This window comes from Corvus brachyrhynchos, unplaced genomic scaffold (genome assembly GCF_000691975.1).
Source record: "Corvus brachyrhynchos isolate BGI_N302 unplaced genomic scaffold, ASM69197v1 scaffold97, whole genome shotgun sequence".
Lineage (NCBI taxonomy): Eukaryota > Metazoa > Chordata > Aves > Passeriformes > Corvidae > Corvus > Corvus brachyrhynchos.
This window is the reverse complement of record NW_008239758.1, coordinates 1,629,801-1,654,532: the sequence shown is the minus strand read 5'-3', so window position 1 is coordinate 1,654,532 and position 24,732 is coordinate 1,629,801. Positions and strand designations below refer to the sequence as shown.

Below are 24,732 nucleotides of genomic sequence, written 5' to 3'. Positions count from 1 at the left end.
CCCCCGGGCCCGCGCGGCCCCCGCCCCCTGCGGCTGCTGCGGGCCAGGTGACTGCCCGGCGCTGACCCCCCGAGCTGGCCACTCGGTCATTGCTGCAGCAGGGAGTAATATCCCACGGCAGCTAAAATATTCATCTACTTCAGCATTAGTGGCTTGTGAGATCTATATAAAATCTGAGAGTCCTCTAACCTAGGAAAGTACACAACCCTAATGCTCTGGAGGTTGCAATGACCTTGACAGAGAAAGGTCCCGTTATTACCTCGTAGATAACCTGCAAAGAGAGTGTGGATTGCAGAATATAAAAGAACTGACACTGCCTTCACCATTTTTTGAGGATCAGTAAAACAGTCTCTTGAACCACCACCATCCTGCTGCTGCATGTGTACCAAACTACAGGGACAGTTTTGAGTCAGCAGCATTAAAGATGACTTTTAGATAAACTCTATTTGGGACTACCAGTCAGTACTAAAAACAAGAGAACCCTTCCTGAAGATTATTTCCCCACCTATATTTCGACTCCTAGATGCATTTGTGACTTTTAATACCCTTCTGTTCAAATACTGATAAGTACTTGTTGTAAAGCAATAACAATAAAAGAAGGAAATAATTAACCTATTTAACTTGATACTGCATCATGGCATAAAGTCAATTGGCCATGGAAATGTTATCTGAACGTTCCAAAGCAGCACTGGCTTTGGGAACAGCATCAAGATAGATTCAGCCATCAGCAGAGACCATCACAGCAGCACCATTACTCAAAGTTATTAAGGGAACATGCTTTCAGGATGTAACTCAGATTCTTTTGATGAAAAAACTCATTTAAAAGATCACAACCAAGCTCTCTTGAATGTTCAGTTAAATAATGTGTGCTTTCCTTCAGCTTCTGCTAAGAGAAAGGGAAAATAGGATCGTTTTGAAAGCGTAGGTCATCTGGAAGGAAATGCTGACTCTTGGAGGTGCAGACACAGCTATTTTAACCCTTCATTTTTTCCAGCAGCTCCCAAGCATCTGTCTGAAAACTCACCATGCTATTTCCAGGAGTTAACTCCTCTGTCTTTGGTTACTATTTGCTAATTATAATGACCACTACATCCTCAGTGGAAATAGCAGAGTACAGTCTACCCAGACATATTTTCTCCCAGATTTATTTAAATGAAAATCTTTTGTTTTAAAAAGGAAATCCTTGCTCAGTGCAGGTATTTCCTCCTAAAGTTTCACAGGTTTTTCCCTCAAATCAAAGTAGTTTTAAACATTAAACATTTGAGCCACAGTTGGTGGTTATGTCAAGGAGGCAGTAGAGACCCAGAGAAAGATTTAAATGAGAATTTAGATTTGAAGCATACCTGGGGCTACAGTTAATTTTGAAAATTATTTAAAAATTAAAGCAGTATCAATATTCTAAAGTTTGGTGGCATGAGCCCTAATGTGGGGGTCATTGGAGGGAGTGTGGGAAGTGATCTGTCTTTGGAAAAGATATTTCAGAAGAAAGGTGGAAGGACAAACCTACACAGTCAGGTAGGACAAGTCTCTGTGGCTTCTTCATGCCCACTTGTGGGTTCACCATACCCACTGAACCACCACAGTTTAGTGGGAATGGTGGTTTTCAGTTAAAAGTTGAACTTGACAGTCTTGGAGGTTTTTTCCAGTCTTAATGATCCTATGATCCAGAATGTTTACCCTTTTGGACACTGACATTTCACCAAACCATGACTACAAAACATGGGGATGTTCCAAAATTCACATTATTTCCATAAACGTGGATATTTCCTCTTCTGAAGTTCCAGTTTTGAGCATAGGCTTTGGAGATACAGTATAGAATTTACAGAAATATCCAACTGCTCTCATGTCAAATCATCCCTCTTTTGCCTAGACTGATAACAGAATTTAGAACTCTTTCATTCCATACACACAATCATTAACTTCACCAGTTAAAAAAAATTTATGTACTTAATCTTCCCAAGGGAAAACCATATTAAAGCAAATAGACACTATTTTAACAGAAGCTGAATTATTTTCAACAAAATGTCTCACTAAAGGATAATATTCATGTCCTCAGCTCATCTGCTGCCCATTAGGTGCACTCTATTAAGTGGAATGAACAACAATGTGCAAAAGTGCACTGATTCCTTTTCTCTATTAAATTACACCAGTTTTATGGCTTTCTCTATTACACAGTCAAAAGGGAACATTGAAATTGCTGCTCACTACTATTACAGGCATGTCTTTAGACACCTCTGGAGAATTTTGTCCAAATACACCATCTTATTACGCCTAAAGGACAGACCTGTGTGTAGGCATGTGTCTTTTGCTCACTGGGAAACTCAGTTCACACTTTCCTATTACCTAATGGGCATCTGGGTGACTTTTGATGTCAGATTCAATTTCAGTCAAAGTGGTTGGAACTCATTCAATAGATGAAACCAACTCTGCAGCCTAAGCTCAGCCTGAATTTTAGAGTACACTTTTAGGAAGTGCAGCAACTACAGCCTTGAACTACTGGTCATCAATCTTAAAGTGTTGACTGAGGGCAAGTTAAGGGTGGCTCTGCCCTTATGTCTGCAAACAGTCTGAGGTATTGGTATGGTTTAGCCACAAAAAAATATACACATAAAAACAAAACAAGTATGAAGAAATGTGCAAAAAGCCAGTTTCTTTTCGGAAACGCATGGATGTGTAGGCAGCACTGTCTGTACAAGCAGCAGAAATGCACTGGTCTGCACATTTTAATTCATGTCAATCAGAGAGGAAAATTCAGCTTAAGTTGTCCAAACCAAGAGAGGCAATCTAAAACATTTTGGATGTTGTGGACAGTTTGCTCTGTCTTGTGGGGCATGTTTTCTAAAGACTACTTCAAGAGAAATGAGTGGGGGAAAGCAAAAGAGGGCATGAAGTGCAACAACTTTGAGGTCTTACTCTACATTCAGATGAAATCCCAAATGTTTACCAAAACTGCCTTGAAATATTTATTTTGATTTCAGTTGTGGCTACTTCTTATAACTCATGGTTATTTCTTTAAAAATTCAGAAATCAGCAGTCATACCAAGGCTGCTGAATTTTCAGCATAAGGAAATAGTCCAAAGCATTCCCCATATCAGGACTAACTCCTCATTTATTTTCCTATTTAAGAGAGCATTGCTCTGCATGCAAATGGGCTGATGCTTAAAGCAGCATTTCACTGATGAAATATCAACATGTGTTATGAATACTGATGAAATTCATATTCTCTTATAATGTAGGACTGCATTTTTCCAATCCCATTGTTAGGTGCCTCTGACTCCAGCTCAGGACTAGCACATATGCCTTTTCTGCCATTCATTACAGTCTTTCCCTCTCCTAATGCTTTGAATTATATTCAGCCCTTGTTTCAAAATGGAATCCCAATATTTTCAGGCTCATTTTAAAGGGCATTTTAATAATGCTCAGGTTGTGTATAGAACAGCTAAAGGTAAAAACAAAGCAAATGAGATTTTAGATAAGATTATCATATTTTCAAAGACTCTCAGGAGATCAGGATGCTGAATTGCCCTTAGTTACAATGCAAATTGAACATCCAAATTCCTTCTGTGAGACCAAAAACATTTTACTTATGTACAAAAGAAAAAGACTTGAAATTAAAGATGACCTCCTCCATTACCTGCAGCATCTTTTGTGTCTTGGCGCTCTAAGACATTTCCAAACCTTGTCTCATCAGTGCATCACCAAATAGATTTTCTCTGCAGCTTCTGAGACACAACAAATTGGAGTTAAAAACTCCTGTGACACTCAAATACGAATCACTTGAATTTCTGGGTGTGCTTCTGAATTACAAAATTACCTATGCATATTATTTTCTGTTCAACTTATTTCATTTTTATGATGGAAAGGCACTTGATTTGGCAATATTTCAGTTTACATTATAATGGTTTCTCAATAAATCTACACTAAAACTAGTTTTCTGCTATATTCAAACATTTTTAGATTCAGCAGAATTGCACTGAATGTACCATATTCTAGCTTTCAAATGGTTTTAACATTGTAAATTTACTATTTTTCAAAAGGTATTGAAAGAAGATTAGAAATAGAATTAAGCCAAATTCGCAATAAATGAAAATGGTCTATACTGCTTTTGATCCCCTGTTGACATTTCCAGCAGGTGGTCACTTTTTTCCTGTATGTCCCTCAGTACCGTCTGAAAGATAATCCCACAAAAGTTATTATATCCTTGTGAGTGGAAATTCACCTCTCCTATCAGAGTTTCAGCTATCTAATTCAGGAGCTGTAAGTCTGCTTTTTTCACAAACGAACAAGTTTTAGTTCAATGTTTACCAAAACTGATGGCACAGCTGCCCTAAGTTTGAGAACTTGGAACGTTCCCTCCTTCTCTGCTAACGAGGACGCCAGATTAGCGAGTAAGAAGCAGTCTGTGTTTCACACAAGGTGAGCGTTACTGGGACTGGATACTGAGAAAATCAATGAAAATGCTGAGACTCAGGCACAAGCTCCTGAAGTCACTCCATTTTTCTGTGTGGTGTAAAGCAAGAGCTTCTCCCCTGCACAGCTCAGGGTCTGGGAGAAAGGAATAAGGGATTATTAAAAGCTCAAACACGTTCCAGCCTGGTTCCCTCATCTGCAAAAGAGCTGTGGGAACTGCAGCCAGGCCACAGTACAGCCACTTTGCAGCTTTCCCAATCACCAAGATCTTTTTCAATTTTTACTGTTTTTTAAAAAGTTTGAATTTAAATGTTTTGATTTTTTTTAAATTTACCATTTTAGAGCTAACTGCACCCTAACATGCACACACAAAGAGGAGTATCTCAACCTTTCAGTAAGCAGATGATCCTCTGCCCATCCATGCATTTAAGGACAGAACACTACAATTTTCCATAAACCCAGTCTGTGTGTTTCCAAGTGGAGATAAGTACATTAAATGTCAGGCTTACTCTTTCCTCCCACTCACGGGAAACCTCTTTCTCCCTTTTTACTATCTATTATCCCCATTATGACCTTTTATTATACAAAGGTTCTTGAGGATTATTTTATTTTTATTCTATACCCACATGACCGGGGTAGAAAGAATATTTTCATGATCTCTCAATAGGACATGTGGGTGCTATAAAAATAAATGTTCTGTGGTTATGAGAAAGTTCAAATTATTGTTGGCTTTATAGATAATTTTTTTTAACAATTTTATTAGTATCATCTCTAGTTTTAGCACTAAGTTGAAAGCTATTCCTACAGTGCATACGCAAAGCCTCATCAATTCTGACAGTATGGCTATGCAAATATTCTCCCTTCAAGTACCTTAATGAATAATTAATATTGTGCTTAGAGATCTAGCTGAAAGCACCAATCAGAGGGTCCAAATAAATTGGACTGGTATTGAAGAAATTGTTCCCCATGCTCATCAGAAAGATTACTGTTTCTTTTAGAGAATAGCTTTAACAATATGAAATAAAGCCCTTTTGGAATAACCTGCTGATATCTGCATGAATAATCAGAGCAGCTATAAGTTATCTGTCACAGTGCTGGCTGGCATTCAAAGACATCTCCTGGAAAGGTATTGTTTTGTAATGACAGAAATCAAACCGATTTGGGGAAAGTAACAATCTCTTTTTGTCTTACTTCTCCTTCATCTTTGAAATAGATACTTCCAGCACATCAGTTTGAAATTAAAAACAAGTGACAAAAGCCATTATTTTACTGCAGGAAGGACAGAAGGTAACCTGCCAGAAGTCGTCTTATATCAAAATAACTTTGGATTTGCTGGAAGAATATTAGCTCTCTGTGTTTATACCCTTCAACAACTTGGGTTTCAGCACAGCTCATGAAATACACACTTTATAAAACTGACACATGTTGGGCATCCTGATCCTGTGGCTGTGTTTCCAAGCTAAACACAGCTCTGGCTGGAAAAGGAAGCATTGAGGGGGCATATTGGGAGGGAAAACTGGGACCAAAAGACACTGGAGGCATTTTCTCTTTCCTTAACAATGACCACCAGGTACAATTACCCACACTGAGGAGCTACTCACTCCTACCTAAAGACAATGAAACCTTTATACAACCATACAACCTCTTATTTAAAAAAAAAAAAAATACTGAAACCAATTTTACATCATTTCAGATAAATCCTGTCATTATGAGTCTGTGGCAATTTTTCTAAGTTAGTGTGTGTAATCAATCGTAGAATATTTCAAAACCAAAAAAGAGCATTTATCACTCACTGATTAAAGGTGGGGTTTTTTTTATTCTTGTGAAACGTGATCGGTGAAAAAATGTCAGGTTTTACATCCTCCCTCCCCAATGTAAAAGGTCACCAGCCTGAAAAACTGTTTAATACTTCGTTTCATGCTGTATATAAGCCTGTTGCCTTCAAAAATTAGCACTTTTCTGCTCACTGTGTGTTACCATTTATTTGGATACCGGGAATTCCAGATTCAGATCCCATGTACTTGCTTTCTAAGTTTCCAGTGTAGGAAAGGTTCAGTGTTCAGAAGAGGTGCTAAAACAATACCCAAAGCATTTTAGAGTACCTGGGAGCATAGAGGCTACGCCCTTTCTGAGAAACACTAGAAACATTTAAGGAAACCAAGCTGGGATCCATTTATTTGGATGGACATCAGCATCCATGAAGCTGTTCCAAACCCATGGAAGTCTCAGCCCACTGCACTGGGTGTATAAAGCAGAGATGAGCAGAATTACCAAAGTCACTCTGGAGTGGGAGCTTCCATCTATGCCACGGACTGCTCATGGATTCAGCACCAGGGTAACTGCATTACTTGGGCTTTCCCAGCAGCATGAACAAGGAGCTGCTGTTCTGTCTTGGCTGTCTGTTTGCACAACGCTTTCAACTCAGGCATCAAAATAGAGGGTAGAAAAACAAACAAGAGAAATGAAACTTAAACCGGCACTTCTAATGTATAAAATAATTACTTTTCCCCACCTTGGTTTGCTTTTCTGTAACCCCTGCAAGACCTCCAGATTAGTGTGTCAAATGATGGATGGCCACTCCTTCGTGGCTGTGCTTACTGCAGCACATCCCCACCACACCAGCTGTGCTTGAAAACTGCACTTTTCCATTGTGGGAAAGAACTTCCATCCCCCAACTGAAAAACTGAGCTGGCTCATGAGGCAGTGACTGAATGATCCCCAAAGGATTGTAAAGACTTATATAAGGTATTTAACTTTCTTTTACTATGCTCTTTTCGACCATTCTACAATTATGTCTGTGTAGGTCATTAAAAAAGGACCCAAGGCTTTAAGGGTGCTATTAGAACACCTGTGAGAACACACAAGACAATTACAAAAGCGTACATAAAGCTTAAAGGCAGTTGACAGCATTGCAATCACCAAAGTCCTCACAAGTGTCTAGTGACTCAATATCTGGCAGAGTTTACATCTAAAGAGACACTTGGTCTCAAATCAAAGTTTTCAGAGTCTTTAGGAGGCAAGAAGATATCAGATAAAAGAATGAAGAGCATGACCTAGCTTACTGAAAATTACAGATAAATGCAAAACTGTAGCTGATATATAAATTGGCTAGACATTAAAAAAAAAAAGAAGAAGTTGGAAAACTAAAAGCAGATTTAGCTTTGCCTGTTAGCAAATCTCTGGTGATATGGCCAATGCAGAAATTTAGATTATAAGCAAAAAAGTTAGAAACAAGCCCACAATAACTGGAACATTTTACCTTCTTTTACACCTAATATCAATGGGAGCTACCAGCAAGAGTGAACTGAAAACTAGTGAAAATAAATTAATGTAAGAAGGAATAGCCTTGATTTTGACTGTTTTCAATAGTTATTGCCATGCTTAGAGTTCACTGAATCATTTTGGCACTTTCCAGTCCTAACAAAACTTCAGAATCAATTTAGATTATAAAATGTAAAACAACCTTGATTTATGCATTCTCATCCATAATCATCACTGAAAAATGTAAATATTTTGTTGATGGCTGTCTATGTTGTTGATCAGATGAGACACTGAAAATGACATCTTATTTTCACTGTCAGATCGACATATCCTGGCAGGAGAAGCAAATAAATTGTTTTCACCTCAATGAAGCGTGACAAGAAAAACACAAAGGGGAACAAAAGTATGCAGGCATTGCTTTTATGAAATAACTATTAAATGAATTTTTTAAGTCTAAGTCTTCATGTCTGAGGAACCATACCAAGAAGATTTATATGGGATTGATACAGTAGACTGATACAAGAATAAAATATCATTCCAGGTTCAAAAGCAAAATTGCAACCATTTTGCAGTACGAGAGGCAGCAGAGGCACCCCTGCCTGGTTCTGGGGCTTTCGTCCAAGGGGACATGTAAATACATCTGATGGAGTTTTTTGAGGAAGAGCAGAACTGCATAAGACTAACAGGTTCAGTAACAGAGCAACGCTGGCTCCTGACAAGTAATCAAAGCCAGGCAAGCTGAAAGCATCTTGCTCAATTTCATTCTCAGGACCACCTTCCCCCTTCACAGCTCAGCCTCCATGCAAATAAACATGGCTTTAGAAAAAAGGAGTGCAGTCAAATTTAGTGAAACACAGCCTAAAAGTTTTGCTTTGACCAAAATTAGAAGTTCAGTTTGCTTACTATGGGAGCTTTTCAAAATCCATTTTTTTCACTCCCAGCCCCCTTTAATTCAGGTCATAATACAGAAGAAACAGAGCAAATCGAGTCATTCTGAAAACGTCCAATGAGTTTTGCAAAATATCAGCAGGCAAACATTTTTTTAACGCAACAAAAATTCCCCAAACCCCTCTTCTTGTCAAGGCCCAGGTGGAGGGTCCCTTGCCCAGGCACCAGGGCACAGTTAAGCCAGCCTGCTGCCATGGCCAGTGTCTGTGGTACAGCAGGACTGCACACACTAAGGATCACCGTGTGTGATCCTTCACACGCGCACCAGCGTCCCAGCGCTGCTCCTCACCCGAGGCCGGGCTGCACTGCTCCAGCTCCTCGAACGCAGCAGCCCCAGCCAGTGCTGAGACCCTCCAGGGTCCTCCCTTCTGCCCTCCACTCCTGCAGCTCCTGCTCTTGTTTTGCAGCCCCTGCAGTGAGGAGCTGCTCAGCTGCCTCTCACACAATTATCCAACCTCCTGGTTAAACCCCAAGGCTTACACAGGGCTTTGTATACAGGCAAGAGAGCAGCCTGAATCCATGATCCTCTTTCAAGTGTATGCACTGGTGGCACAAAGCCCCCTCAGATGATCCCCTCTGTCCCTCTGCTCAGTTACATTTTCCTTAGGGAGCACACAGGGCTTCGTTTCCCCTGGAAACTCTAGGAAGGAGTCACAGGTCTCAACTGGGTAAGTCACATGGCTAAGACCAGTGAAGTCTGCAGCTGTGAAAAACGTTCTGTGAGAGATGCTATTCTGAAAGACAGCAAAGAGATTTTTCTTACTTATTTATTATGCCAATTATGCTGGCTTTGAACCTTTTGGTGAAGATGCTTTATCTTTGCTTATCCTATCACAGAAATTTATTTAGTTATTTCAAAATCAATTTATTCACATCAAGCGACCAGGAGCTGAGAATGCAGCCCCGACCTCCAGTGTAACCTGGGAGGTGTGAATGAGATCCTAAAAGATTGTGTCAGTGCACTGCCTTTTCATAGTAAACAAAAAGCAATACATCTTAGAGAAGCAAAAATGAAATAAAAAAGCCAAAACCCAGAAGTACTAGAAAACTACATCCCCACGCCCCTGGTGGGAATTGTTTGTTAAGAGTTCCTGTCTAGATGATATCTTGCTTCATTGAAATATCTCTACCTCTACATGCCAAATGTGTGTGTGAAACTCTCTGAATATGAAAGATCCTAATTTTGAATGACACTCATCATCATACTCTCCTTCTGCACAGAATGTGCAGCATCTTCTGCATAGCAGCTTGACAATATCAGTGCAATTATAAATTTCTGTGCAGTGGAACTAAGGTTATTTTGCATTACATTAATTTATTTTTTAATGTGTTTTCCTCCTTTCCTTCCTCTGCAGACATAGATCACATTCTAGTTATTTTCTGCAAAGGGTTCATTATACTGTGCTTAATAACTCAGAGAACCTGGCATTTTACGAGCAAACGTCTCTGATTCTTAAGCACAGGAAAAATGAATAAATGCATTTACCAGTACGAGCAGTCCTGCAAAAAAAGTCAAAATGCGAAGCACTTGACCTGCACTTGAATGTATTTTCCCTTCCTCTCTCCCATCGTGCCTTTGCTCTCTACACAACACAAAAGCAGAGGCAGCAACCACTGCTGGATTTCCAACACCCACATTTCCTAGCTCAGGAGGTACAAATCTGCACACTGGAGCCAGAACTGGTCTTACCACTTGCACTACAAAACACACAGAGAGAAAATTATCCCAATCCACCACAGCAGCACAGGAGTGTTCAGAGACACACACACTTACTTGCTTGGGCCCAGGAAGGTAATTCTTAAAACCACCTTATGCTTATACAGTTAATTTGATTTTAAAAGACAAATAGATGCAGCATGCAGTTAATTTTTCCTCAAAACAGGCAAATCCTGACCACCTTTGTCAACAAAGGCTTCACAGGTCATCAAAAATCAAGCTGGGACTTCCAAACAAGAGTTCTAAAATTTTAAACCCACAGTTCCCACTCTCCCTATGAATGTTTTTGCCTCTGGGTCCAGACTGCTCTGGGTTCTTTACTCCGAATTTTTCACATGAAACTTTCCTACTAAGGAGAACATTTTCAAAAATCCTTGAGGAAGAAAAACAATGCTACACAGGAAATACTATGAATCTCAAGGTTTTCTGAGTGCATATCACAACAACTGCTGTTTAGGATGCAGCTGATATTATATTACTATTTTACAAGAGAAGGTCAAAGTTGACTGGCTAAAGGGGAAAACCCCCACAGCATTATTTTTAGTGTCAATTCTATAGAGAAATCCTTTTATCTTCACAGTTCTTTTTGCACATGGAACAAAGTTCCTGATCTCTTGCAGTTTTTCCCATCTTTTAACGATCTTTTAACTGTTTTTAACAAAAAAACCCCAAAACCCAACAAAACGGGACAAAAGTATATCCTATCTAGGTGTTCAGCCAAGGACACCTTCCACATCCAAATGTGCTTCTGCAGAGGCACTGCTGTCCAGAGACAAATAGTTCTAACTCCTATGTCTTCAAAAGTACAACAGCAGAGACAGAGAATGGCTAGAATTCTTTCTGAGGTTAATTCCATGAGATCTGGGCTGTCCACTGCCTCACCCCAGGTGGATTACTGTGCTGTGTTCAGAAGGTCGTCCTTCTGTCAGGCTGTACTGTGCTTCCCTAAGGCTGCTTCAAGGTACCTATGATCAACTTACTACAGCTCTTCCTTAGCTGGTGAAAACAGCACACATGAACAAGACAACAGTCACCATTTCCCATGTTTGGAAGCCACATGAAATGATCACACAAGTTATTTTGCTGCAGAAAACAATGTCTTTGTACAAACTCCCTTGTGCCTTCACACGCTGTTTCTCCTACCTTAGCTTTTGTTTGTACCAGCTGTGTCCCTGGTGGGTTTGCAGGTGACTGAATGGGCAGATGGACTGGAAGTTCACACTCTAAACATGCAGCAAAGGACAGTCCATGGGTTTGCACTGCTTCAGTTACCAGGATCTGCAGAGATGTCAAAGACATGTTATTCCCCATTTGGCAATATGCTTTGATTGCTAATTAATGCAAACAGCTTGTTGTCTACAGTAATACACAATTACTTCTCGGTGACCAAATGGCTCACAACAATTTCAACAAGCAGTTCAGGAGCCAAAAGCATTCCATAAATAAGATGCTGACACTAAGCTTGTGTACTTTTATTTAAAGACACAATATTACAGCCATCTGGAAAACCATTTATTTAATAACATCCAGCAACACAGGACTGGCCACCTGTTAACTGGGAAATTATTGGCAAAACAGGTAGCCAAAGGCATGAGGGCATCCAGCAGTCAGGGCTAGGGAGGAAGAAAGAGACAGTGACTGACCTGTAATGGCTTCTTTTTTGCACCACTCAATTTTGAAAAGACAGACAAATTTCTCTGGCAGACCATCGTGGAACAAATCCACGCACCAGGAAGTTCTTTTACTGTCACAGGAAGGAACAGAGCTCTTCTTTCCATCTTTCTTGAAGAAAGCAGAAGAGTCTTTGGTTAGAGTGTGTACCAAAGTAAACGTGCTTTCATAGTGGCAGTGTTCAAATGCATCACTTGCACAAGACAGAGCAAAACCCCTGCGATTTCTATCCTTCCATGTTCCATCTGTGAGCGAGGCAATTTGAGATGCTGCTGATATGCAGGAATTCAACTCTGAACCCCTAATCCAAATAATGTCATGGATAGTTTCAAAGATGTAGCTACCTGCAATGGTTTAAAACATAAATAGGATGTACAAACACTAATTTTCGGGGCTCAGTCATGCCCAAATCTGTGTTACATACAGAGATGTAGCTTAAAAGCACCACTCATCACCGGGGGAGATGACAGCACTGCATCCTACAAAGGAGCCAATCTTCCAGTCCTAACCTGACTCCTTACCTGCTTCTCTCTACAGCCACAAATGCTTGCTCTATTTCCCATTAGCAGCCAAGTCTGAGCACCATTTTTCACCTGTTACTGATGCTTTCATCAATACCTCCCTTCTACTGCAAGTACTACATTTCCAGTCACCTTGTCAGTGGAGCTGAGCGTTTTTTCCTAGTCTACCCACCACTCTTTTGTTAAAAGCATTATTCCTTCCCTTGCTGTGTCTCATTTAAACATTCAAACTGACAGTCTATTAGGTGTTCTGGTGGCAGCTTCTCAAGAGATTGAGGCCTTTTGTGTGTCAGCCCCCTGACACACAATCTACATTTAGCAGGGAGGTGGCAGACACAAAGAATATCCTTTTAAATTAGAGAGCAAGGCAGAGATTTGCAGAGAGTGAGTGAAACTGTTCTGAAGACATGGCTCCTCTGGAAATGGGGTTACAGGGTAGGGCAGCTATTTCTGAATTGCCCACGCCATCACCATATCAGGCAGTTCAAGAGGTGACACATCTAAAGCGGGCGTGGAGGAGTTGTAACTTTAATGGTCCTTCTCGTGTCTGAAGACATGAACATTGTGATGGGGGGTCCTTGTCATTTCCCTGTGCTGCCAGTTCTGCTGCTGCAGGTGGCAGAAATCAGGAACATCCCTGAAGTTATCAAAAGCTGGAGGAGAAAAAGTGGGAATAGTATGGAATAGATTCCTAGTTTGATCATGTGGCTTGTTCACATCCCCACTTCTGCAGGTAACAGACAGAGCACAGATGGAGCCTCTGCTGAAGGAGTTTTCTCTTACTTATATTAACAGTACATAATACAAACAACTCTCAGAAAGGAATAATGCTGCCAGCATTTCCATGAAACCTGTTCTTCTTGAGGGCAATAATTTCTTGAACTTTCCAGATTTATGATCATTGTTATTATTGCCTTTTAACACCACCCAACCATATCTATTTATCTTTGTCCACATATTATCAAAAAGTCATCCTTCAGCCATTTCTATTAATAGCTTTGAGCACCTAAATAAAGCAATTAAGGGAGTCAGTCAAATGTATTCTTTACCTAGCTCAGATGTCACACATCTACATGAAGCCCAGATGCTGGAAGTGATGTATGAAATTCATAGTTTCACTCCTGTAACAGATGCCACAGAAGCCAACCTCTCCCTATACAGGAAGAAAGAACACTGATTAAAATAAAATATTAAAAAAATACAATCAGATAGGACTTTAAGTCCCAAGCTCAGTCTATTTCAGTCTCAGAATACTATTGGAAAATTAGGTGCTAATGGTTCTATCTCAGAATGTAAATTATATTTTCTAACTTGCACTGGAATTCATGCTAATATTTACTATTGCTAGTATTTACTCTAAGGAAGCAGATTCTTACAAAATAAATAATGGAGGAAAGGCTGTCACTTTCATCCAGTAGGTACAAAGAAGGAAATGATGCCCTTGGGGTTGGCCCTTCCCTGCACCCCCTCCTTCCCCCCAGCTCAGTGGGAATGGGGATCACTGAGGGATTTAGGGCAGAAACCTTCTGCCTTCTCCCTTTCCTCTCTCCTTGGATTTTGCACTCTACATTCTTTCCTCATATGGCTATGGCTATTTTTCCGTTAAAGGCATTTTTTTTCTACTGCTGAAGATTCCTACTGACAGCTCTTCACTTGTCTAAAATAAGTTATTCTGTCTTCTTTTCTGGGTAACTGTAAGGTGCACACACACAAATATCTATTTATCTATATATCTTCCTCACTGAATTTAGTGCCATTTCAGTTCCAACACAATTTTTTTTTTTGTTAACAAAAAAATTCAGTTCTAAATTTTATATGGGCCCTTACTAGTCCCTAAATTCATCTCAATACTACATTCTGGAATGGATTTGTTTTTTCTCTGACTTCTCAAGAAGTATCAAAGTCTCACATTAACATAAAGCCATAGATCAGCATCAACTTTAATATATATCTGCAGTTAAGGATTTTCCAAAAGGGATTCAGAACTAACCAAGAGATTAAAATCAAACTCAACTGATTTGGAGAGCTGAGCTTTGATGATCCTTGTGGGTCCCTTCCAAATCAGAATATTCTGTGAATATATTCCAGCTCCTTTATTTACCTGATCTCACAAACCATTATTTTTATTGGAAGTTTCTACAGCTTTCTACAGAACTTGTTCGTATCTGTGACTGCCAACAATGTAATCCCTTGTTATCAGCTACAGCCCATTTTATAAAATCATCATTTCACTGGTTATCCACCCCATTCATCTTGCCTCTCTATTAAATTCTCTGCCATTTTGAGTGCCATGTCTTCAATCCAACCAAAACATGTCCAAAAAATGTGCTGAATTTGTTCAATTTCTTCATAGATATATCCAAAAGTACAGAGTAAAATGAATCTTTCCCCTTAACTCTGCACTACTGGCAAATGAAGGGATATTGCACCCTCAAGTAACACTTGATTATTTGAACTATGAGCCACAGCTATGTTATATTAATAATCTTAATAGACACTTTAATTTCTTTCAATCCAGACTTTTCCTCTAAATACTTCCCTTTCTTGATGCTTTTAATAACCACTCATATATTATAATATCCCTACTTGCTGCTGAGCTTGCCATTTCTAGTTACTGTCACGTGGAACGGGTGAAAGTTATGAAAAATAATTTATTATGAGATAAAAGTAATTGTGTAATCAGCATTAAATAAGTTATTCCAGGATTATTTTTCAACTCCTTCCATGGCTCTGCATTTTATTATAATTTAGTCTGTTTCAGAAAAGAAGAATCAATGCTGTCAGGAAACAATTAAAAACAGACTGCAAAATCTGTTTTGAACCAATGTGTGAGTTTACCTCTCCTTAGATTCATTCATTTCAATAACTACTATTAAAGTAATTGTTGAAAGCATTACTGTTTCTTGTCTTTAAATCTGTAAGCATTGACACAAAGGCTTTAAAAATTTTAGCTCCATTGCTATGTTGAGAAAAATGTGGCTCACCACTTATTGTTCTGTACATTAAAAAAAAAGCCACACTACTTAAATTCCAGTATCCTGCACATTTCATCAAAAAAGTCAGCACTGTACTGACTAGAAAGGGACTGCATTAATGACTCCAGCCAATACTGAAAATCCTGAGATCAGTAGTCAACAGACAATATAAAATGAGATAGTACAATTTTAAAGACTCAGTAAAACTGAGTAATTCCAAAAAGCCTTGAATTATTTTCCAGACAGATATGCTACTAAAAAACCTACTAAAAACAGGCCTAAAGCTCTTTCCACAGCCAAAAGCCAAGACTTGTATTATGCAACACCTTAGTTATCTATAATGTGTATCATGCTGAGCCATTCATCCAAGAATATCCTTTGCCTCCTTTAGGGTAAGAGGTAATTTAACCTCAGTACTAGCTCATTTCTCCCAAGATTGCCAGTCTTGTGAGAAATTACAAGATTAGCTTTACGATGAGAGCAAATGTGCATTAGACAGTGAAATTTAACCCTACCTTCACCCTCGGGCTGATATACAACACTGAAAGAACAGTTTTTCTTAACCTATTGCAGTTTGATAAGGTGAAGCACCTGAGTTGCTATTAAATGGTAAAATATAAGCATTTTACATTCGGCACTGGAAGCTTAAATACCTTATTGACAATCTTTTATTCCCTTAATATACTATTTCATTATAATGGCCAAAATCATCATGAAGAAATGCAGGAATACACTCTGGGAGTCAACCTGAGTAATTCAGTATCCTTCACTACCAACATACCATTTCCAATATTCATCTAATATTGTATCTCTCTCTAACTCGTCTTTGGAGACCCTAGCTGTTCATTCATTTGGTGAGGACAAAGCAGCGTCCTACACAAGAGCCTTAGTACAGATACACACCATGGGACAGTGGATTGCTGAGTGGTTTTGAGGCACATACATGCAGTGGGACAGTGTTTGCACAGTGCTGACCAGAGCCAACAATGAGTCAAACATTCACGGGTCCGTGCCGTCGTGCACCGTCCTCGATGTGCAGCGCTGGGTGAGCCAAGTCCCCAGCGCTGCTGCTTTGGGCTTTGGGGCTGGGTTAGAGACACTGCTGTGCTTGCAAACAACTGCCTGGCTATGGCTGCCCAACAAGGATACTCGTTGGCTGGGCAAGGGACACTGGAAGGACTTTTCCTTAAAGGGCTGAATAAAGCCCCCTCTGGGCTACAACACATCAGGCTGAGACTCACGTAAAGCGTCAGAGACCTCGTTCCCAGCAGTGACTTGAGGAGAGCCTGAAGGGACAGTTTGGGATCTCTACACATATGGGGGGAGGGGGGAAATGACTCAACTAAGTTCAGGTGTTTTTCTAACTCCAGAGACTTCAGGGAAAACTTCAGGGGTGAACAATTTTAAAATTCCCACCCATGTCTACTTCAGACTTCAGTGGGGTTTTTTTCCATCACACTTGAGTTGAGCATCCTTTCACTCAGAAATGAAAGAACACTTCGATATGAGAAACTAGCACTGAATTCAGGTAAATGGGATGATCAAAATGAGTGAATGAATCAGAGACACAGATTTATTCTCTGTTTGTTCAAGCTAAATGCAACTCAGTCCCGAGTCATTTGATGAGATTTGTTCCAGGAGTGGTTACATCCCAGCTAATTAGAAATAAAAACCACAATATACCAAATTTAACTCATCCTTTTAACTAGGTCTGCAGAGAAAAGGTAAGGAGCCCAAATGCCACATGAAACAACGTTAGGAAAGCAATGAGGAGTTTCGAAGTCAGAGGGTATCTTTTCTGCATATAAATAAACAGAAGATCAAAAACCTGACCTATTATTTTCTGATTCACAGTATTATTCAACACTTGGAATTTGATCTTATGCTATTTGAATATGAAATGGACTTTTCTGAGAATTTCAGAAACTGTAATTCTTCTCATTTCATAAACACTAGAGCTACTTGAATTTTTATTTTTGTCCTATTAGTGGTTTCCATCCCATTGGCAAAGAACACTCCCGGCCCTACAGAAAACCTTGAGAAAACCATGCAGATTTCTGACAGAAAGGCAATCAGCTTTGAGACAGAGTTTCAATACCTCTCATACACTTCTGAAAAAAATTGTTTTACTTTGATCAGTTGGTGTTTGATGGCAAAAGCATGTTTTGTCCCAAAATCCCAAATCAGAAAGGGGACCAAGCATTTGTCGTACTTCCATTATATATCAGATGTGTATTTTAAAACAGAAACCCCCCTAATTTGGCAGGGCTGTCACTAACGTCACATTACAACACACATTATGCCAGTATGGTGATAACAGTCAAGAAGGCAAGTGCACTTAAAAACAAGATAGATCAGCTTTAGACAGGCAGCACAGAACACAGGAAATGTGCCCAGCAGTCACCAGTAATTGTTTTAATGTGCAGTGACTGTTTTAAGTTAATAATACACTTTTCCACACTGTGCCTGTCCTTTCAGTCCTGTACTTCTCTAACATCGCCTGCTTGCCACATCAGCCTCATGGCTGGAAACCTTCTTATACACCAAAACCAATACTGAAAAATCCCCGTTTACCTCCATCCCCCAAAACATGCAGACCTGCTTTCTCTTGGCTTCCCTTTTCCCTCAGTGCTGACATCTGGAAACCATTTCTTTCCTCTTTTCCTCTCTCTTTTTTTTTTTGGCTCAGTTACTGAAGCACACTCTAATACCTCCTACCTAACTTCTTTATTTCTGACCACCTCAATAACCATAGCACATCCCACATTGTTCCTTCTAGATTCCAAAGATCAATTTCCCTGACCACTATTATCATGTTTCATTGATGCTGACATCGTCCAGTGGTGCAATATCAGAATTGATAGTCAAGGCTAACTGGGGTTATGGATAAACTATGAAAAATCTGACCAGAAGAACATTAGAACCAATATATGGAATTAAAGTATTTCTTCAGTTTGCTTGGTCAGTTCAGAATCGATCATCATCATCTTCTAAGATTTGACACTTTTAAAATCAGTAGCTTCCTGAATAGGGAAGAGGGACGTGGTGGTGTTGAAAAGCTGAACTGATAACTACATGGTTTTATATTCTTGATGGAATAGAAATCTGGCATGTTGTATTTCTTCAATTTGCAGCCAAATAAAACTAATCAAAACACCTGAATAATAATAAGTTTTTAAAAAATAAGAAAACCACAAAAAAAAAAACACAACCATAAATGAACTCCCCTCCCCCAAAACAATAAAATTCACAGGAAAATAATTATTCCACACCTGCTTCCCATTTTAGAAAGCAAGATATCCCCTTCTGCACAAACTGTGCATTGGTACTGGACACAGCCACTGAGGGTAAAGTGACCAGGACTGACACTACAGCTACGAAATGATGGCGCTATCATTCTCTCTGGAATTTTGAAAAAAACTATAGCAACTACCTGCCTCCCTTCTCAAAACAATCTTGTTTGGACATGACTTGTTCCACTTTAATTTTAACCTTTTTTAATCATCCTTTCCCTGGGTTTATGTAAAATATTATCTAATGGCGAGATTAACCACAGGGATGTGCTAATTCAACTTTGAAAGACCTCAATACACATTACTTTGCAAAAAGCTGAGTTATGACTGACATTTTCACATCTGCTTTTGACAGGACAGAGCTTATTAAAACAAGCTGAGAAAAAATTTTAAAAGAACAAAGAATTGAGGTGCTCTGGATCAGTTGCAAACCCCTGAACAATTTGTAAATAAATTCATACAGCATATAAGCTAAAATTTAGTTATGCTTACAATTTAGTTAGGCTTTCCTATTGTGTCCTTGCAACTAAACCAGATTGTTTACACATCTATAGAGATTTTGTTCTTCCAGTTTCTTCTGTCCCAAAGCAAAATACTCATTTCCCCTCTTCCTTTGCTGCCAATGGAGAATTGCATGCGAGGACTTTCCTTTTCTGTACAGGTCTGTGTGCAGAAAACCGACTAAATTTTGAGAACAAATAATCTTTCTTCATTAGTGGGAAGTGAAAGCTTCTATCCAGGAACCTCTCACTCTTCCAAGTGCACAGTAGGGGCTAATAATGAAATAATTAGGCACACAAACAAGCATTAAGCTAATACCTCGTGTTGCAGCCATTCTTTCTCCATTACTATTATATTTCCAAATACTCTTAAATCTTTCCTGTAAACAGCAGGGCAACATCTTGTGGGGGACAGCTTTTCTTTCAGACTGGAGGAACATTAGAAGGTCAATAGATTTTTTTTTCATGAGTTCCTTGGTCTTACAAAGCACACCTGGTACTGTTGCATCAATAGAGGGCCATTGTGCTGTCTCTTATTTTGATTTAAATTAACATGGAATAGTTGGCAATGCACACAAACCCCAATAGTTTACAGAAGTGCTATCTAATCTAAAAATACCAACAGCACTGAGAACTGTGACTCTATCTTTACTTCTCATTACTATGCTTAAACCCCAGAGTTTAAATAGCATCTTGGATGTCAGGGAGAAGGCACTGCACATATCCGTGCAAGTTAAGGATGGATAGAGAGCTCCAGTGCTACATAACTGTGCTTCAACTAGTCTAAGTTACATATCTAATACACAATCCTGGAAAATGTTACATGTTTAGCAACAAACACCAACTTCCATTAAGAGGATTATTGTATTTTCCATCTCTGCAGCTACTGCTTGATTCAGCCAGGGAAAGAAAATTAGCTGTATGAGAGGAGTGCCTCTCTTCAGTTCCACAGGTAATTAAGTACAAAAGAAAAAAAAAAAAAAAAGATAATTTTTAAGTCATTTTCAACAATTTTTTCCTGATGCGCAACAATCAGTTCTCACTGGAGAGTAATGCTTTGGCATTCCAGAAATAAACAGCAGGCAAACAGACAGGAATCAGAATTTTTCATTGTTAGTTTAACAGCTTGAAAACTGGAGGGTGATGCCAGACAGCTACAGGCAGTGTCTCACCTTTCTACACCCCCTCAGTGCCCAGCAGGTTGGAAGCAGTTGGAAGAGACGCAGTTCCAGGGACATTGCACGTAATCTTCTCTTATGAGAATCTTCACGGAATGGCAGCACTTATGCTACAAGTGCCACTTTGCAGGCATAAGGTTTGCCAGAACAGACTTATATGAGCATCTCTAGCCCTCCAAGAGGTTATCAAAACCTTTAGAGAAAGAACTTTAGAGGGAAGCTGGGGAGAAGACAAGATTTCATTGAGAAGTTTCAGTCCAAAAGGAGGAAAGACTTTTAAAGTGGCTTTATTCTATTTTTATTTCCTAACGGGGGGAGGGGAGAGAAAGAGAGAAACAGCAGAAATGCATCTGTAGTCAAGTAGGAGACACACTGAAGTCACACTGTATTTTGAGATGCAAACAAAACTGGAGCTACAGGGAAACATATCTAGACTCTCTGATGATGGACAGCAAAGCTTTTGTATGACTGCAATTACTACCTCCTTTCTGCAAAGTCTCCCTCACTGCTGGGACAATCACTGTTCTTTTAAACACAACAGCACAGAGGGAGTTTCTGAAAGATCTCCTAAAGAACAAAGGAAAACATGGAATTGGGAAATTATGCAGAAAACAATCTCTTAAGAGTAATATCTTTACAACCACTAGAAATACTGAATAATCACAAAAGACAGTAACAAGTTCCTACGAACTCCCAAATGCCACATGGGTCAGGTTCACTCCCGTAGCACAGGGGTGTGCAAAAGCACAGACAAGGAGGAATTAGCACGGTGAACAACACCTCTGCCATCCCCCTCCCTCAGGGCTTCAGCTTCCAGTGGGTAACAGAGGCTCCATCACAATCTCGCTGGCAGACACTGTCTTGTGGCAGTGAAGAATCAATAAATTTTGCAGCTTCCCAGGCTAAACTCTGCCTCCAGCCCCAGATGGGTGCATCTCCAGCTCCTGCCAGCTGAGGACTACATTCACCACCATCTGAGACTACACCCTCCAGAACCTCTCCTGCTTGCTGCATATCCTACATTTCCCTGTGCTGCCCAACTCACAGCAGGGGTGACATTTCAGATTGCACAGTGCTTCTCCAGAGATTACAACCCATAATTCAACAGTCCTTGATTTAAAGCCAGAGCAACACAGAGGTCAGAATCATACCTAACTCATGTGCTCTGCATAATAAACACACCAGGCATGCAGCTGGTAGCCAGCAGTTCATAAATCTGCCTACCACCTCTGATGCCCTGGAATTTACGGCAGTTTTGGATGAGTTTTCTTCGAGCAGGCTGGAAAGCTGTGCTTAGAACCCAAATAATTTTACTTTTTGGATTATGCTAGACATAGAAATCCATACTTATTCTCTGTAATGTGTCATATCTACAGAGCCACACAACAGGCCAGAGGTCCAACAGTACCAGTGAACATAAGAAGTTTCCAAATAACTTCTAATGAGCATCCCAACATAACAGTCCTTGCCTTACTGCTGAGCTTCCCTGTAAGGTAAGGTGGTGCTTGGATACTGAATGAAACTTCTAGTGTTACTGATTTTCATCCTTACTCAATAAACATGGTTTTGGTGGTTTGTGATTTTTTGGTTTTGTTTTGGTTTTATTTTTTTGGTTGGTTCTTTGGTTGTTGTTGGGTTGGTTTTAGTTCCTAAACAGAATCTTTTCTGCAGGTAAGGGTTAGTGGTACTGGTTAGTTTTAACCAAACACTAGGCCCTTTTCCTTGGATTCTCAGACTGAATCTCTATATTTACACATATATTTTCCACCTGTGGTCACTAAATTAAGTGAACTGATTTAAGAACATGCGGGCGGCTGTCAGTCACTCGCTATTTTGTGAAACCAGCTCATAATACCCACTGAATATTGTGTGGTCATGCAAAATAATAGCATCATTTCACATTTATATTGGGCTCACTTTAGCAAACCCTCAGCACCGTGCACTCTTCCCCTTTAAACCATAACTCCATTTCATATTAAAGTTAACACTTCAAAACCAGTTTTCTAATTCAGTATGAACACTTCATAATTACATTTTTCTTAAAAGCTGTAATAAACTTTATTTAGGCAAGTGCTTCCCATTTTATTGCCAACCCCAAACATTGTTCATTTGCAAGCACAAAGTGTCCTCTTGACACGATAATGAAAGTGCATTCATACATGTCAGCTGGAGCAATTATGCACTTCAGATTTATAGGCAACAAGTATCATTCAGTCTTTTCTGCTGACACTTTCAAACATGACATGCATATTAAAATTAACACCTACAGCGTGAACTTAGTTCACTTCAGCTGCAGATATGCCAAATCCCCCAGAAATGTGGGCAACAGGACAGAGACTAGGCAAAACCATTTCATTTACAGGCCAGCTAATTCCGTAACAGATGCAGATGAATTCACTCTTGTTCAGTTACTCTGCAGCACCTAACACAGGAAGAAACACAGAAAGCCTCAGAAGAGAGCCCTGGGCTGTATCGAGGTTGATGAGTGTCTCAAGCAGTCTCACAGTGCCCTGGGCACACGGGGTGAGTCCCTGTCCCTTTCCCTGGAGCAGTTCTGCATTCACTGAGCCACATGGCCCAGTGCTCCTTGCCTGGGCTTCAGCCCCACCAGGGCAGGCTTGGATGGGAACTGAGAGGTGTATCTGGGAAGGCAGATTACATCCTACTGCCTGGAGCACAGAGATTGCTGGAATAATGCTGATTTATTGAAAAGGTTTCCATTGTCACTGGAAGCAAACTTTGAAAATTGCAATTAGGATGGCAGGTGGAAAAAAAACAAAAACCCAAAAAAACAACAAAACCACTTAAAATTTAATGCTTAATTTCCTCTATGGGAACTCCAGAGGCAGAAGTAATGGTTCATTGGAAACAAGTCATTATGCTAAACATCTAAGGACAGAAATAATCTAAGAGCTCCTGGCTTCTTATGAGCTTGTTTACAACAGGATTTGGCTTTGGAATAATTTATAGACTTTAGTGTTGTCTACAATTACTTCAGAGAGAAAAAAGTTACACCACACATGCACACACGCAACTACCCTGCATAAAATAATTGTGCATCTGTCACAGACTATACTTCATCTTTCTGATTCTATACATCCTAATTATTTTCAAGTATAACAGGGAGGAAGAAGGTGACTGAGAGTTTTGCTATATTTGCACATCTGTGGGTCAGACATTATGTATGCAATTAATAGAACCACATTGATAGATGTCACACAAACCAGCTTCAACACGTTAAACATCTTTATTTGTATTTAATTTGAAAAATAATAAGAACCATTGTTAAATTAGTAATAGCAGCACATAGAAAATTACATGGAATTTAGCTGCTTTGCCAGGAACTGGCCAAGTCTAAAATACATAACTGCACTCACTCAGCCACTGATGCTGCACCATAGAACATGCCCAGCAGTGTTCAGGGTCCCAGCTGCAGGGCCATGGGGACCTACCCTTTATTGAGTAGGAAATGAAAAGGTCTTGTCCCATCTGAGAGCAGATTACTCCTATTCCAACAGTGATTCCTGGTGTCTCCATACCCCACAGAGTGCTGAACAGGGAAGGGCTCTCTCACCACAGACATGTGATGAAACAGCAGCTCCCTCCACGTGTTCATTTACATTTGCTGCAGATCATCTGTAGGTTTGCTATGACACCAAGCATATCTCACTATCACTCTCACAATTCTCAGCTGTCAGCCAGAATAACTTTTTCCAGTTGTTAGATGCACACTCAGATCTGACTTATCCACTGCATCGTCAGTATATCCCATGGAAGAAAAGCTTTTAATGGAGCTTTCCAAAAATAAGACAAGAAGCAAATCCCAAAGGAAATGAAAGCTCAGTTTTCATGTATTGTTTTGATTTTCACCTCTGAGTAAATATTTGTAGAACCACAGACTGGCACATCTAAGCACCAAACTCCCCTGTTTATCAACAGGTCAGCTCTGTGAGCACAGATCCACAATGCAAGGTCTCTGGGGCTGTCTCTGAAGCGACCTTAACCTGATACAAAGATGATATGAATAGAAGAGAGAAAGAATTTTATCTGTTTGAGAGCTCAGAGCTTGAACACGGTTAAAAAAAAAAAAGGCAACCAAAGAAAACACCACGAAACAGCTTGACAGCAGTGCCAAGCTATACTGAGTTATACATAATAGGTTTGTGATTGGAAGCATTTTTCTCCATGGACATAGATTTTTTCCTAATTTTGTTATTTTCACCATGCTACAGACTCCTGACAGTACTGTCTTTTCAAT

At 39.7% G+C, this 24,732-nt stretch overlaps 1 long non-coding RNA gene across 1 annotated transcript in view; it reads right to left on the bottom strand.

Annotated features, from left to right (window-relative positions):
* The window catches only part of LOC108448713, a 254,468-nt gene that overhangs the window by 130,632 nt on the left and 99,104 nt on the right, over positions 1 to 24,732 (bottom strand). Inside the window, exons 5-7 of the long non-coding RNA XR_001864694.1 lie at positions 13,578 to 13,681; positions 11,980 to 12,114; positions 11,480 to 11,614 (exon numbers count right to left, since the gene is read on the bottom strand). This is a non-coding gene — a long non-coding RNA (uncharacterized LOC108448713). The remainder of the gene's footprint in view (positions 1 to 11,479; positions 11,615 to 11,979; positions 12,115 to 13,577; positions 13,682 to 24,732) is intronic.